The sequence below is a fragment of the Zonotrichia leucophrys genome, chromosome 10 (genome assembly GCF_028769735.1).
Source record: "Zonotrichia leucophrys gambelii isolate GWCS_2022_RI chromosome 10, RI_Zleu_2.0, whole genome shotgun sequence".
NCBI lineage: Eukaryota > Metazoa > Chordata > Aves > Passeriformes > Passerellidae > Zonotrichia > Zonotrichia leucophrys.
The window spans coordinates 9,351,403-9,365,115 of NC_088180.1; the positions used below are offsets into that span (position 1 = coordinate 9,351,403).

The following is a 13,713-nucleotide window of genomic DNA, read 5'->3' on the forward strand; positions in this document are numbered from 1 at the left end:
GGAAGTGTTTCATGGGTGCAAGAGATGTACTAAAAATTGAGCTCATATTCTTACTATACAGGGTATTTTTACCTCTTTGTATATCAAACACTATATAATATAAACTCTCCCTAATTTCTGTCTTACTCTACAGGATATACATTTTCATGAACCATTCATAATAATAATAACTAACTGTGAAATAGTGGTTGTTATTTTGACTATGGTTGTTTTAAAATGTCAGGTGAGTGTAACAGAATGTTCTGTTTGTGTAGATTCTGAAACAAAGGAGGCAGTAAAGGAGGGACAACTGAAACATCAAATAATTTGTATGATTAAAATCTGATTGAAATCAAAGAGATATAAAGTTAATAGGAAACTATCAGAGAGGATGACATGTAATAGGATATTTAAATGTAGAGACAACTTAGAAGAGAAGCAGCTGGGGATATAATAGATGAATACGTTAGCTGGGACATGGAATTACGAAGAATGATATTTGAGACACTGAAATGGCAAGTGTAGATAGAAAGTTCACGTGAAAGTGTCTATTTCCTGAAGCCAATAAGAACTAGTAATGAGGGAAGGCATATTTAAATTACAGGCCTAAAAAATCTGCCATTCCTGCTTAAAATTATGGAGATCCTAAGAGTTTCTGCTTAGAGATCAGATTGTCTGTGGGACAATCTGTTTCCTGGTTAAAGCAGAGGAGGTTTTGTTTGGTTTGTACTACTATAAAGACAAAAATATAGGCAGTGCAAAAACAAGGTCAGCAAAATTTTGCAGGAAAAAGATCATGTCAAAAAACCCACGCAGTGTTAAATAGATACAGTACCACCAAAAGAAGTCCAGGTAGGAGGACTGGGACAGAGACACAAAGACTAATTCAGTGCATCTCCACTCAAGAGAAATAAAATAGAAATGCATATCGGTGATGAGTCATGAGGCAAAACTAAGGACTTCATATAACACTGTAATAACCATCCAAAAAAAAAAAAAAGTGAGATTTCCAAAGAATAAGAGGATATCTGCCATATGACTTGAATTGCTTCACAAGCTCTTGATTTAAATGCTTTGCAGCAAAAAAAGGCTGCTATATTTGCAATTGAGTTATTAGATCACAAACCAATTCAATTTCAGCTGAATCATGGGACCAGATGCAATATGAGCCTCAGAAATATTGATAATATTACAAATATTACACTAGAGAAATGTAGCTGAGAGCTGGTGATACACAGTATATGTACTGCGAGTCCTGTAAGCAAAAATAAGCTGTTAATAAGAAACCTGTGAAACAAGCAACATTATCTCTCAGCATCTGTAACAGCTGACAGGCAGAAATACTTTACTGAGCAACAGTGAAGCATAAAGAGCAATTTGCCCAACAAGGGCCATCAAAAGTACTTCAAACTGAAATATCGAGGACAGCAGCATTGATAGAGATCCTCCTCTTCCAGCAGCCCTAGGAAAACTATTGAAGAAGAAGCAGGCATATCTCCAAAGGGGTTGGTAGGTTCAGAGCAGCACGGCATGGATCTGCCTCCAAACAGCACTGACAAAGTCTTTTGGTAAACTAGACATGGGCATTGGCTCAGAAACTCTTAACGGTGAAGAACATGATTTCTCACAAACAACCTCTGAGGGTTCTTGCCAGCTTTGCCAACATTCAGGAGTGACTATATTGTGGTCAGTTTTACAGGCTCTTCTGTCATCTGACAAAGTCTTCTTCATCTTGTGGTAAGTTCCTCCAAAGCCAAGTAACTATGGATGCTTCCAGGAAGCATTCTAGTTTACACCAAACTGAATGAGGCATTAAGATCAGAGCAGATAATAGCTTTTATTTTAGGAAATTGAAAGGGCAAGGATAAAGTTATGCAGTGCTATGACATCAAATTACAGTGACTGCTGACTAAGAAAAGAGAGAGCACAAGGCTGAGTGGAGAAAAGCTGGTAATAAGCTTCCCTACTTTGGACAATTTCTTTGTGCATCCAAAGCTTAAGAAAGCTACCAGGGGAAGTTATCACCACAAGAATCAAACCCCCCTTAACCCTCTGGACTTAGTTCCCTTTCTTGTTAGTGATTCACACCCACATTCCCATATCTGGGACCAGTGTTCTCACCAGGCTGCAAAGCAGAGTTCCTCCCACCTCACTGGCTGGAGCACTGTTGAGCTCCATGTGGAAATAAAAATTGGCTGAGAAGTATGAGCAGGACTTTAGTCTCCTGGCTCTTACCTGAGAGGAGATCTGATCTAATTCCCCCTTTAGTTAATGTTATTTGTACATATTGAAAAATTATTGGCAGAAAAATAATATTTTCTCTTTCCTTGCACCCCCAAATAACAACTTAGTAGATGACAATGAGAGTTGAAATTCACTCAGACAGAGAACAGAATGAGATCTGAATCTCCATGCTTCAAAATTTACCTAGCCTTTAAGATACTAGAAAAGGGAAGATTGATGAAAATTACCCATTTGTGAATCTTTTCCTGAAGAGACACCAAAAAACTATTCAGCAAAGATAATCCAAATCTGTTAAGTATTTGAGGGGACTAAGTGAAACTGCATCTTTGTTGAATTTAGTGTATAGGAAGAAAGATCACCCACCATTTATCTACAATTTTGTTTAAAGGGAACTAAGCATAAATTCCAGGCAATTTAATATCTGATTTTATAAGACAGACAAATGCTCACAACTTGAGGCAGACATTGTCAAGAAGAAGCAAGAGAGGGGGAACATTCTCTTTTCCAGTAACGAATGTTCAACTGCGATCATGTGTGGGACAGAAAGGGAAGTGCAAAGAGCACACTGATTGACAGTGAATAGAGATTTCTGCCCCATGTGGTCACAGTGCAATTGTACAAAGGAGACTGCACGATACAAATACACGGGCTGACCTGGCTCCAGGACATTCACACAAGTATTGTAGTCAGAAAACTGAAAGGTGCTAGTGTCTGCCAAAGTGCCCCGTTCAGACAGTGTTGCACTGCAGTGAAATGGGATGATTCCCTGCCAAGCGGGCATTTCAGTGTAAGAAATCTGACCGCGGTACCCTCAATGCCTTCTGCAGAGTCAGTGGGAAAGGCAGCCAAGAGCTGGGTGGTGATGGCAGGATGGACAGAAAAGGATCCCTGTGGCAGTGCTGGACCGTCACAGCACACAGAGGTCTGTAAGAGCCTGAGCCGGCCCTGCTGTGCTCCGAACAGGATTATCTGTCTGTCTGTCTGTCTGTTCTCCAGTGCCTCACGGCCCCGAGCCCACCCGGCCATTTCGGCACTGTCCTCCTCCACAGGGCAGGGAACACAGTGAGGGGAAAACGTCATGGATCGAGATAAAACCAAGATGAACACTGACCAGTGACTGCCACAGGCAAAGCTTGATTTGGGATAAATTTATTTAATTTATTTCCAATTTAAAATAGACCGGAACAAAGCTAAAAACACTCCGTTCCCCGCCACCACCACCTTTCCCCTCGGCGGAGCCTTCACTGCCTCGCCCTGATCCTTCCATCTCCTGTGCCCTGAGGGGCTCAGCCCTGCCCGGGGTCCGCTGGGCTCCAGCCGGGGCTGGCCGAGTGCAGCCGGGACAGCCCCGCTCGCCTCACGGCCGCCCCGCGCCTGGAGAGCGACACCCGGGACCGAGCAGGGAGCGCAGGGCAGCCGGACAGGGTGAGCACAGCCGGACAGGGCCGAGAGGTGCCAGGGTGCGGGAGGAAGCCGGGCTCCTTCCCACTCGGCAGCCACCCGAGCACTGCCACCAGGTCAGTCCTCCTGGCTGGGTCTGGTTCATGGTCACCGTGACAGTGAAATTAGGTGCAGTTGCAAAATAATGGCCGACAGTGAGTCCACTCCCAAAACCAAAGAGAGAACAGGGACCTGAGTGCTTCAGCTCCCTCGGAAAAGTAGGAAGAAATGGGGTTTGGAAACCTGAAAAACGCCACCAAGAATTAAAGCAGCAAAAATACTGAGGGCAAATTCCCCGCACAGTAATCCCCCAGTGTCAGACCGACCCAGCACACGGGTTTTCAGGCTGAGAAAGGCAGCGGGACGGGCTGTCCCTCAGGGGGGCTCCGGGCGGGCAGGGCTCAGCAGAAGAACAAGTGACAAAGGCTGTGGCACTGGACCTGCACCTGCCACCGATAGAAAAGGAAGGAGAGAGGGTTTCAGAGAAGATATCAAAGTCAGCTCCCTTGCTTATGGCTGTAAGCCAAGCTGCTGTTGCAGAATCTGAAAAACAAAATTTGCACTACAGGACTGTAACCAAAAAAACCCCCAAAACCAAAAAAACCACCACTATATAATAGTGTCCTCATCCCCACACAAGTATCACTTTCCCCCGTAGCAAACCTACTACTTATTTGTAGAGGAACCTGTATCTGGAGAAGGGTGTGATGTTTTCCTCAATAGATTATGCATGAAGATAAACTTTAAAATATTTCATCTATATGCTTTAGTTTCCACTATTTCCAAAGAGAATATCTGTTTTCTGAACTCAGGACTAACCAAATTATTTTTATTTTTCAGTAAAAGTGAGAGTGAAGCATTCAGATTAGACATTAGGTTGCAACTCCACGAATGTTGGTCTTTAATAAACAATGGCAAAAAACGCAATCCAAACCAAACCAAAAACTAAAACTCAGAGCGTGCAAAGAAATGAGCTTATTTTTTATTTTTTAAATTCAAAGCCAGCTCTCTCTGGTGTTGGCTGAGGGTGTTCTGAGAAGTTAGTGATGCAAAATCTGTAACGACACAAACCCAAACCGAAAAGAAAGATTTCCGGTTCATACTAAAGTCAAAAACTGGGGCTTTTGCTGGAGAAGTTGGAGCCCGTGGGGAGTGACCCTGAGCTGTCTGCTCTAACTGTGCTGCAGGTGCTAACGAGGGGCGGAGGCGCTCTCCGAGCGGCGCTGCCTCGGCCGGACGGGACCCGGCAGTCCCCGGGAGCCAGGTGAGCCCAGGGAGTCGGTCCGTGTGCCACGGGAAAGTTCTCCGGGGCAGAGCAGGAAAAGTGGAAGAGTCACTGTGCAGAGGACGGTCTCTGCCTGCCACCTTTCCCCGCAGCTGGGTCAAGTGCCTTCTGCATTGATCGCTGAGGAGCGCTCGCAGCGCGGCTGGGGCCGGCCGGGAGGTGCCTGGGGCAGCCGCGGGGTTGCTCAGACGCGGCCGCGCTCCCTGCAGGGATACGGGAGAGCGGCCCGGGGCAGCGGGGCCGCCTCACGGCTGCGGGGACAGCGCGGGCACAGCGCGGGGAGGCGCGGCAGGGCCGCGGGCAGGTGCGCGGGGCGGGCGGGGCCGCGGACAATGGGCGGGCGCAGGTGCGGGGCGGGGCGGCGGGGCGGGCCGGGGCGCGGAGCGGGGCGGGGCGGGCCGGGCTCCAGCCGCGCCGCCGAGTCCGCCGCGCCGCCAGCCGCGCCCGGAGCCGCGCAGCGCCCGCCGCCGCACCCGCGTAAGTCCGTCCCTCTCTCCCTCCCTCCGTGCCCCAGCGCCGCGGCCGCGGCTCCGGCCGTGCCCGCCCGCGGTGCCGCTGCCCGGCGCGGAGCGGCGGTGCCGGGGGATGCGGGCGCTGCGCGGGGCTGCGCCGGGCGGGTCTCGCCGCCCGCCCATTGTCTGCGGCGCCCTGAGCCTGGGGGCGAGGTGGGGCCGAGCTGGGCCGGGGCTGAGCGGGGGCGGCTCGGAGCCTCTGCCGGGGTGATTACCGGGGGCTTTCGCGAACCCCGAGCCCAGGGACTGCCGCGGGGTACGTGTGTCTGTCCGCCCGGCACTTGGGGCGATTGCGAGCTCGGCACTGCCGGGGCTGCCGTTCCCGTTAATTCTTCTCAGGTGTTTCTTCTTTCCAGTTTTGCTCCCAGCTGGAGCCTCAGACGTTTTTACTCGTTGAGTGAGGAAAGGTTTATTTGTTTTAAATGATGTTACCCCTTCTCGGTTGTCTCGGAGCAGAAGCGGCCGTGCTGGAGCAGGTCTCTCTCCGCAGCATTCATGAATCCCCTTTGCCATCATAAGACATGTGCATCTCGAGTAATCAGTGAGATGTATGAGGAGCACGAATATTCTGTGACAGGGACGCTGAGCACCGGCACCTGCGAGCATCCTCTCCTCTTACAAGTCAGTCCTGATCACTTTGTTTGCTCACCCACAAAGGTGTATTTCTTTAGCTGTGCAAGGCAGCAATGATTCAAAATATCTCATGTAAGAAGTGGTAGAACTCGTGACACCCAACTGCTTGTGTGCATCAGGTGGTGCTGGGTGCTAATCTCAGTGGACCGACCAAATGTATGTGCCTGCCTTGAACGCTTTTTGTTTGATGATCCTTGGTGGACTTGCTAAGTGCATTAGTCTGCTGAGGCTTAGAGTTTTCTTGCCCTGGGGAGCAAAACATCCTGTGAACACCTCTGTCTAATGTAGAGTTTGATTTCAAAGGGAAGCTCATGATGTGGAACCGGCATTGTGATTATGGAAAGTTACGATAGATTTTCCTTAAAGAAACAGGAGACCTTATAGTGGTTTTAAAAATGAAATACAAGGTTTTTACAGGAATAAAATGCTTGCATTATCCCTCAATGCAGCCATTTAGTCCCTCCCTACAACAGCAGCAATTTGTTTTAATTTTCTTTTTTTTCATTTCTCTTTCTGTAATGATTTTCTCTTGATTCAATTCCTTTTCTTTCCTGGCACTGTGGACGTTGGTCTCTGATCTAATTCTTAACAGCATTTGTAACTACAGTTCAGTTTATGCCCTCATCTCAAGGAAAAGAAAAAGCCCAATTATAGGCAGCATCCCTATTAATTTCACAACTTTGAATCTGTAAGATTTTCTTTTCCCTTTATTGTTTGTTTGTGTTCTCTTTCAAATGTTAATATAACTTGGCCCGTTTCAGGCAGGGCTTGATCGAGAAGGTGATATAAAAACACACTGGCTCCCTTTAATGATCATTTTGATTACTGCCATTGTGTGTTCTCCAGTTACAGTGTGATGTGACTTGTAAGTCTCTAGATCTCTTCTCCCCTTGTATTATTCCTTTTCACCAAAATATTTAGCCACCAGCAAGCCCATTTTTCACATAAGTCAAATTTGGTTAATATGATGCTTAAATACACAGAATTGCTATGGTGTTTTTCTTTCTTCAAGAAAAACAAGAATGAAATTAGGATGTGTATAAGGAAAGGTTTAATAGGCAGTGGAGAACCAGAGATTTCTTATGGAAAAGAGCCTTTACCAATCTTTGTTGACTTTGCTCGTCTGCATGAAGAAAAGAACTGTTGTTTTGTTATCTAGCAGCTGTAGGAAGATTGACAGCTACAAATTGCAAATCTATGAAGGATCTGCCCATGACAAAATTTTTAGTTCATTTAGATCGTTATCCTACACATCTTGTCATTTGCAAAATTATATAAACAAGACCAGTAAGTTTGTGGAGAAGATGTAAATGCAGTGAATATACTGTAAAGATTTTGAAGCTCTTTGGGATAATTAGCAGAAACTTGCCTGAAATATGACATTACTACAGTAAATTTAATTCAAATAGGAACACACCATTGAAAACATTCTATTGTAGAAAAGAATTACATATTTTAAAACATGCTAGCTCTGTCAGAAGAACCTTAAGTGTAGTAGTCTTTTTGTTAAGATAAAGAGAGCATCACTGCTGTTGTGGTGTGCTTTGCATTTCTAAATAGAATCTAATGAATTACAAACATTCATTATGCTACAAGCAATTGCTGAAACTTCTCAGCGCCCCAAAATAGAGATTTATTTATATGCTCATATTTGCATGTTTTCTGATTATGGTGTCATTGTAAAAATAGAAATAAATAAAAAAAACCCAACTGTTGTTCTGAAATGAGTTCTCTCCTAGCTGCAGATCTTTGATTGGTCTTCTTCTGTCTTGGAAATTGATGTTTAAATACCTCACTGTGTTCAGGTTATGGAACTTTCTGTTGGGAAGTGTGGGAAAGCTATAGGAGGAGTCTGAGAACATTCTTTGTTGGATCCTGGAAGAGTTAAGGGCATATAATCTGCAGCAGAAGGTCAGGTTTGCCAAATGTCTGAGAAAGAAAATAGCTGAAATTTCAAAGGTCAAAAAGAGCAATGTGCTAATTTTAAAGGACATCTTGCATAAATATTACTTTTCTTAACATGCTAAAATGTGAAAAAAAAATTCTTGGTCTGTGTTTTTATGTAAATGTTTAACAACTTAGTCTTTCTTAAGCATGGTATTTGTAACACAGTTATCATTTTTCTAATGCTGCTTCCTTCTGTGTGGACTCAAGAATGAGCCACTGGAAAGGGTCTGTATTTATAGGCCCAAAGCAATTTACAGCCTTTGAATGCCTCAGTTCATGGCTATACTTGGCACTGTACATGTGGACTGTCACTTTCCAAAAATGCATTTCTTTAAAACATGTGGGTCTTTGGAGTTCAGTTTCATGCCACATGCTCGTGGGTGCCATGGGAGCCCAGCAGAGGTGGTGCTCACAGCCAGGGACAGAGCGAGTGGAGCCCCTCTCGTGTCCCTTGTGCTCCAGCACTGGGAATGATGTGCTGAGCGTTGAGACAACACTGGGTGGTTCCTCTGGGGATGTGAATGGAGTGGGAGGATCACATCCTCTGCTGTTCACAAGGAGAGGTACTGAAAATTTATTATTGAGTTCTCCTGCTCTTTAGAGCTGGTTTTAATTTATTTTTAAATACTCTCTCTTAAACCTTTATCTTGGGAATCAATTCCTGCCTTGGCACTGTATTTTTAAATTAACCCAAACCCAGGTGGATTCAAAATGCAGGAGACCCTTTTATAAATGACAGTGTTAATGACAGATGATGAAACACAGGCTGGAGAATACATACCAATTTATCTGTTGGTTTTCTGTGCCATACTACAGCTACATTGATTATTCCTGATACTCCAGGTGATTCTCCTTGAATGCATTGTGGTGAAACAGAAAATTGCAAAAGTGCACATCTGCAGAACTCTAGGTCATAAAGGCAGTCCTGGGTTTGATCTGAAGCAATCAAGTATTGTTGGTCCCTCAAGGAAGTGCTTACTGCTCATCTCTTTTCCAGACAAGGAATCAGTCAGTAAGCATGGCAGGTACAGGAAGTTTTAAGGGAGAAAAGTCTGTGTCTCAAATTATGGTGATATTGTGGATACATTAATTGTGAATTAATGTAAATGGTGTCCAGAAAATCAGACAAATCTTCAACATAATTATTAATCAAAGAAAGATGAAGTATTTTTGAAGGCTGATACTGGGCAGCGTCTCACAGCTAGAAATGAATGTTATTCAGTGAGAGAATGAAGGAGGGGTTTTGGGGAAGGTTTCTTTGATGGTATAAAACAACTATTTCTTCCCTTGTAAGCTGAAGATCACTTGACTTTTCACACAATTCAGATGTTTGAGACCAGCCTCCTTTGGCAAGCCAGAGTCATTGTGTTTCTGTGTGCTCTGCTCCTGTGGCAGGCCTGCAAACGCAGTAAGTGCTTATGCTGCTGTTAGCCAAGGGTCTGCTTCTTTAGCGTAAGTAGGGAAGATCTCCACTTGGAAAGAAGCTTTTGAGTCCTTTCTTCCAGAGCAGGAGGAGTTCCTATCAGATTTGCAGTAGTACTTTTAAGCAGCTTCAATTACATATTCTTAACTTTGTTTCACTAGCGGGAGCTCCCCTTTCAGCGTATCTGACCTTTTTCAGTGAGGTTAGCTTAGCTTCTGCTGAATCCACCCTGCCTGTTCTGCTGGGTTGTAATTCCCTTTACAAAGTCCACTTTTACCTTTATTTTGTGACTTCTGGTTTTGATCATATTCCTTCAGTTCTCAGAAATATTTCGTATTCCTTAATCCTTATGTTTCCTGCTGACACACCACTTCTATCTCTTTTAGTCTATCCAAAGAACCCAATTCCTTTTCTCCAACTGTTTGGTTTGCTCACTAGCTCTAAGATCTCTTTACACCTACAACTTTTTCTCCCACTTCAAAGCTAGTCATGACAATGTGACATATTTTCTGTGTCCAGCTGTAGCATGTATCTGTGACTGGTATTATGTTTCTGAACTTGAGTTTTCATGCCACTAACACCACACATGAAGTTTTCTCTGTGAAGAGGGTTTGCCCTGACAGTAGTGTTACTGTGAAAGCAGATGAAACATCCATGTTGTTGAAATGAGCAGAATTGCATCCCGAGGGTGAGAGCAGAACCATTGCACAGAATGGCTGAGACATGTGATCCTAATTTTCTTTGTTAAAAGGTAACTGACAAACTGCTGATGAATTCTGTTTGCTTCTAAACCAAAAAGAGCCATCTTCTTGAGCAACAGCATTGCTCCTTTTCCTTGCCACTCTTCCAAGGCTCAAAACTTTGAGATCTGTTCCCTTCTACAGAGCTTAGTTTTGGTCTGCAGTGTGTTACAGGTCTCTCTGGGAGAGGTCAAAGCCTCCCCAAAGCCAAGATTTTGGCTTTTTTTTTTGTAGTTGCTCTAAAAAGGAGTAGTCCTGCCTTTCTTCCTGACTAGTAATGTCTTGCTTGTTCATAATGGGAAATACTATAGCAATTCCAATACTGACCAAAGTTTTAAAATCTGCTTTAAAATGCTTTAACCTCATTTGTTTGTTGATGTGTGCTAAGGAAAAGAGTGAGTTCTTCACATATAATGAAAATGCACAGTAGAGAATCAGACATAGCCAACCTGAAAATGTCAGATCAATGTTCAGCAAATCAAATGTTCAGCATCTTTGAATTAGGTTTGAGGTGAGGGAGGCCCACTTTGTCATTTCAAGTACATATTACTGTTTTCACTTTCCCATAATCAAAGAGCAGGTGAATGAACCTGTCTAAGGCTGTAAAATTAAAAAGAAAAATTGCCTTCAGAAGGATTAGAAATCAACCATTTACTTCATAAAGCAAAAGATCAAGATGAGACTTTTCAGCTATAAATGAGAAATTACATAAACATTATTAGCATGAAAATGTGTGTTTATAGTGCAAATTCTAATGCAGTAATGTGTCTTTTTGTTTCATAAAATAACAATAAAAGTGAAAAATCACAGCATATAAATGGTAGTCAAAAAGTCAAGTATCCAAATCCAAATTTTTTCTAAACGAAAGCTTAATGTTTTCTAGACAGTCCCCTTGTTCTGGCAGTGAGTCAGATCTTTTTCCTATTTGAAAAGGGACAAAACTCCACTCTTTCTCCAAATTGCCAGAGGAGAGAAGCTTTTCCTGCTCATTGCCTGGATAGCTCCACCAAATTTTAAAAAAACCAAACAACTAAATAAATCTGGGGAGAGTTTTTCCATGTCCCTGAAAATGTAAGATAAAATGTGTTGAACACATGCTGAATTTCCAGAGAAAACAGCTGTTTAACTCTAAACTCAATGGAGTATTTCCCACACTTATAAAGTAGCAAGTTTTTCTTCTTCCACATGAATCATTAGCCTCTGTCATGAGGACACATTAAAAATTGTTTTGTTTTGATGAAATATCAAGTGTTTTTACCAATACAGGAAAACCTTCAGATTTTCCCAGGAAAACATGTCCCTGCTAAAGCATTCCCATTTTGTCTTAACAAATCACATACAGCATAGTAACGTCCTTGCTTTATCATACATCACTGATGAATAATTTATTTAAAAAGGAAAAAAAAAAGGGAAGGAAAAAGCCTTTATGTAAAATGTCCATGTGATGACATTTGTAACAGGAAATGTTGGGCAACTTTGGGCAGGCACACAGCTCCTGTCCTGCCTTGGGCACACCATGGGTAGTCTGGAATATTCTGTGTGCAGATCCCCAGGCCTGCAGGGATGTGTCTGTGCTTGAAAGCCAGTTCAGTAGGAAAAGCAGTGTGAATTAACACAACTGGGGCCCTCCACTGCTGCGAGGACTCCTGCATAGTTTGAGATTCCCCACCTTGCACTTCTGTACACAGTGTCCCTGTGAGTGCCTCTGTCTGGGGGATGGAGCTGTACACTGAGAAGCCATTTCACGGTGGGCATGGAGCTGGCATGGCTAAAAGTGCATGGGTGAGGGGGAGAAATTACCTGATGGTGATGGCAGCAGAGATTCCCATAGCAATCCAGCCTAGGACCACTGCATTACTCACAGTGGTGATGGATGGGTGCAGAGTGGAAGGGATTGGTACGTGTGTAGGTATTTACTGGCTTGAAAATAGGCTGGAGTGAAGAGCAAATGCAGTTAAACCTGAGAGCACTGCAGTCTGAGAAGTAACACTGCTCTGCAACCACACCACCTAGTAGAAATGTGGTTCAGCTCATTATCTGTGAGTACAGAATTTCTGAAGATGGAAATTATTTGCAAAGGGGATTTACCTTGTTAGGCGTTCAGTTGTTTAAAAGAGTTTTGTAGTTTAACTTTGGATGTGATGAGAGGAAATACATAATTTTCATGGGGCTTTTTGCTTTATTGAAACTGTAAATGTTGAACTCTTCTTCCTTGTGCATTATTTCAGTGTGCTCTGAGCATCTACCAGACAGTCATTGAGAAATCGTTGGAAATGTTTTTACCACTTTGTTTTCTGGCAGACAGTTGTAATCCAGTTTGTCAAATGAATTTTCTTGATTGCCTTGCAGCATATGCAAAGTACTTAAAATTGTTGTAATTGCCTCTGAAGAGCTGGGGTGGGGGAAGAGAACAACACAAAAGAAAACAAGCAAAAATCCAGCTTTCTATTATTATGTAAGCATAAAGAAAATTGTGCTGTATAAAAGCAGCACAAAAAATACAACAGGGGTAATATAATGACAGCAATCAAATCCTTCAGAATTGTGTGCAGTGATTGGCCAGGGTTGAGGGGAACACAGATTGCTGTGTAAAACATTGAACAAACTAAACTTAGACACTCAAACGCATTCACTATCTGACTCACTTGAATATAAATATTTGAGTTGTCAGTTCTGCAGGACTCTTCCATGTGGGGGATCTTGCTACAGTTCAGGGGCATCCCTCTACCTCCAAGTCCACTGTTCAAAACTGCTACAATCAATTTCACTTCCACTACTGTGATATTTAATGTATTTTAGAAGGCTTGTATGGAATTATCATCTCTGTTTTTCTGCAGAATTTATAACTTACACTGAGTTTGTTGCTTCCAGTGAAGAATGAAGAAACGTTTTTTTCTGCATATTATGATGTTTAGATTATAGATAGTCTTAAGCTATTTTTTTATTATTTGTTAACTTATATCTTTCTTACCAAAATCATGCTTACAATATTTGTCAGGAATCTGTGGAGGGCAGAGGTATAAACTCCTAGCAAACAGACAGGGCTTCATAGTGAAGTGAGAAAACACTTTGCAAGATTCATGGTATGAATTAAACTGCTAGTTGATTAGCTTTTGCAGCAATTTTTCCAGCCACTCAAGAAAGGCCAATGTGTGGTACAATAAATCCAGAGATCTTAGGGCTGATATTCCTGTATCTTAGCCTCTCTCTTTCTAAAATGTCAGCAGTCCTTGTAAATCAGGAGGTTCTGCTTGGTATTCTGGGCAGTGTGCCTGAGGAGCCAGGCTGGAGGGAGCACCAAGATTGTTGCATTTTGGCTGAAACTCGAGAGTTTTCTGGAGAAAGCACAGTGTGTGGGAAAAAACCTTCTCGATTTGTTGCCAGGAGGTGTCACTGCAGCTCAGGAGTAACTATTTCATCCCTTGAGGCCCGTTTTTGTGGTGTTGGGGTCCCCTCTGAGTGCTGGTGTCGAGGGGTGCAGCAAGGCCTGGCCCTTTATTGCGTGGCTGG

General features: G+C 43.4%; 1 protein-coding gene across 3 annotated transcripts in view; it reads left to right on the plus strand.

Moving 5' to 3' along the window:
- Nucleotides 1-4,908: 4,908 nt before the first annotated feature.
- Nucleotides 4,909-13,713, plus strand: part of SEMA6D (semaphorin 6D) — a 209,495-nt gene continuing 200,690 nt past the window's right edge. The window contains exon 1 of one of the 3 annotated variants that reach the window (XM_064721741.1): nucleotides 4,909-4,927. The gene's annotated coding sequence lies outside the window, so the exon portion shown is untranslated. Of the gene's footprint in view, nucleotides 4,928-5,346; nucleotides 5,426-13,713 lie in introns of those variants that run through there. The other 2 variants (XM_064721739.1, XM_064721737.1) reach the window with 2 other exon arrangements.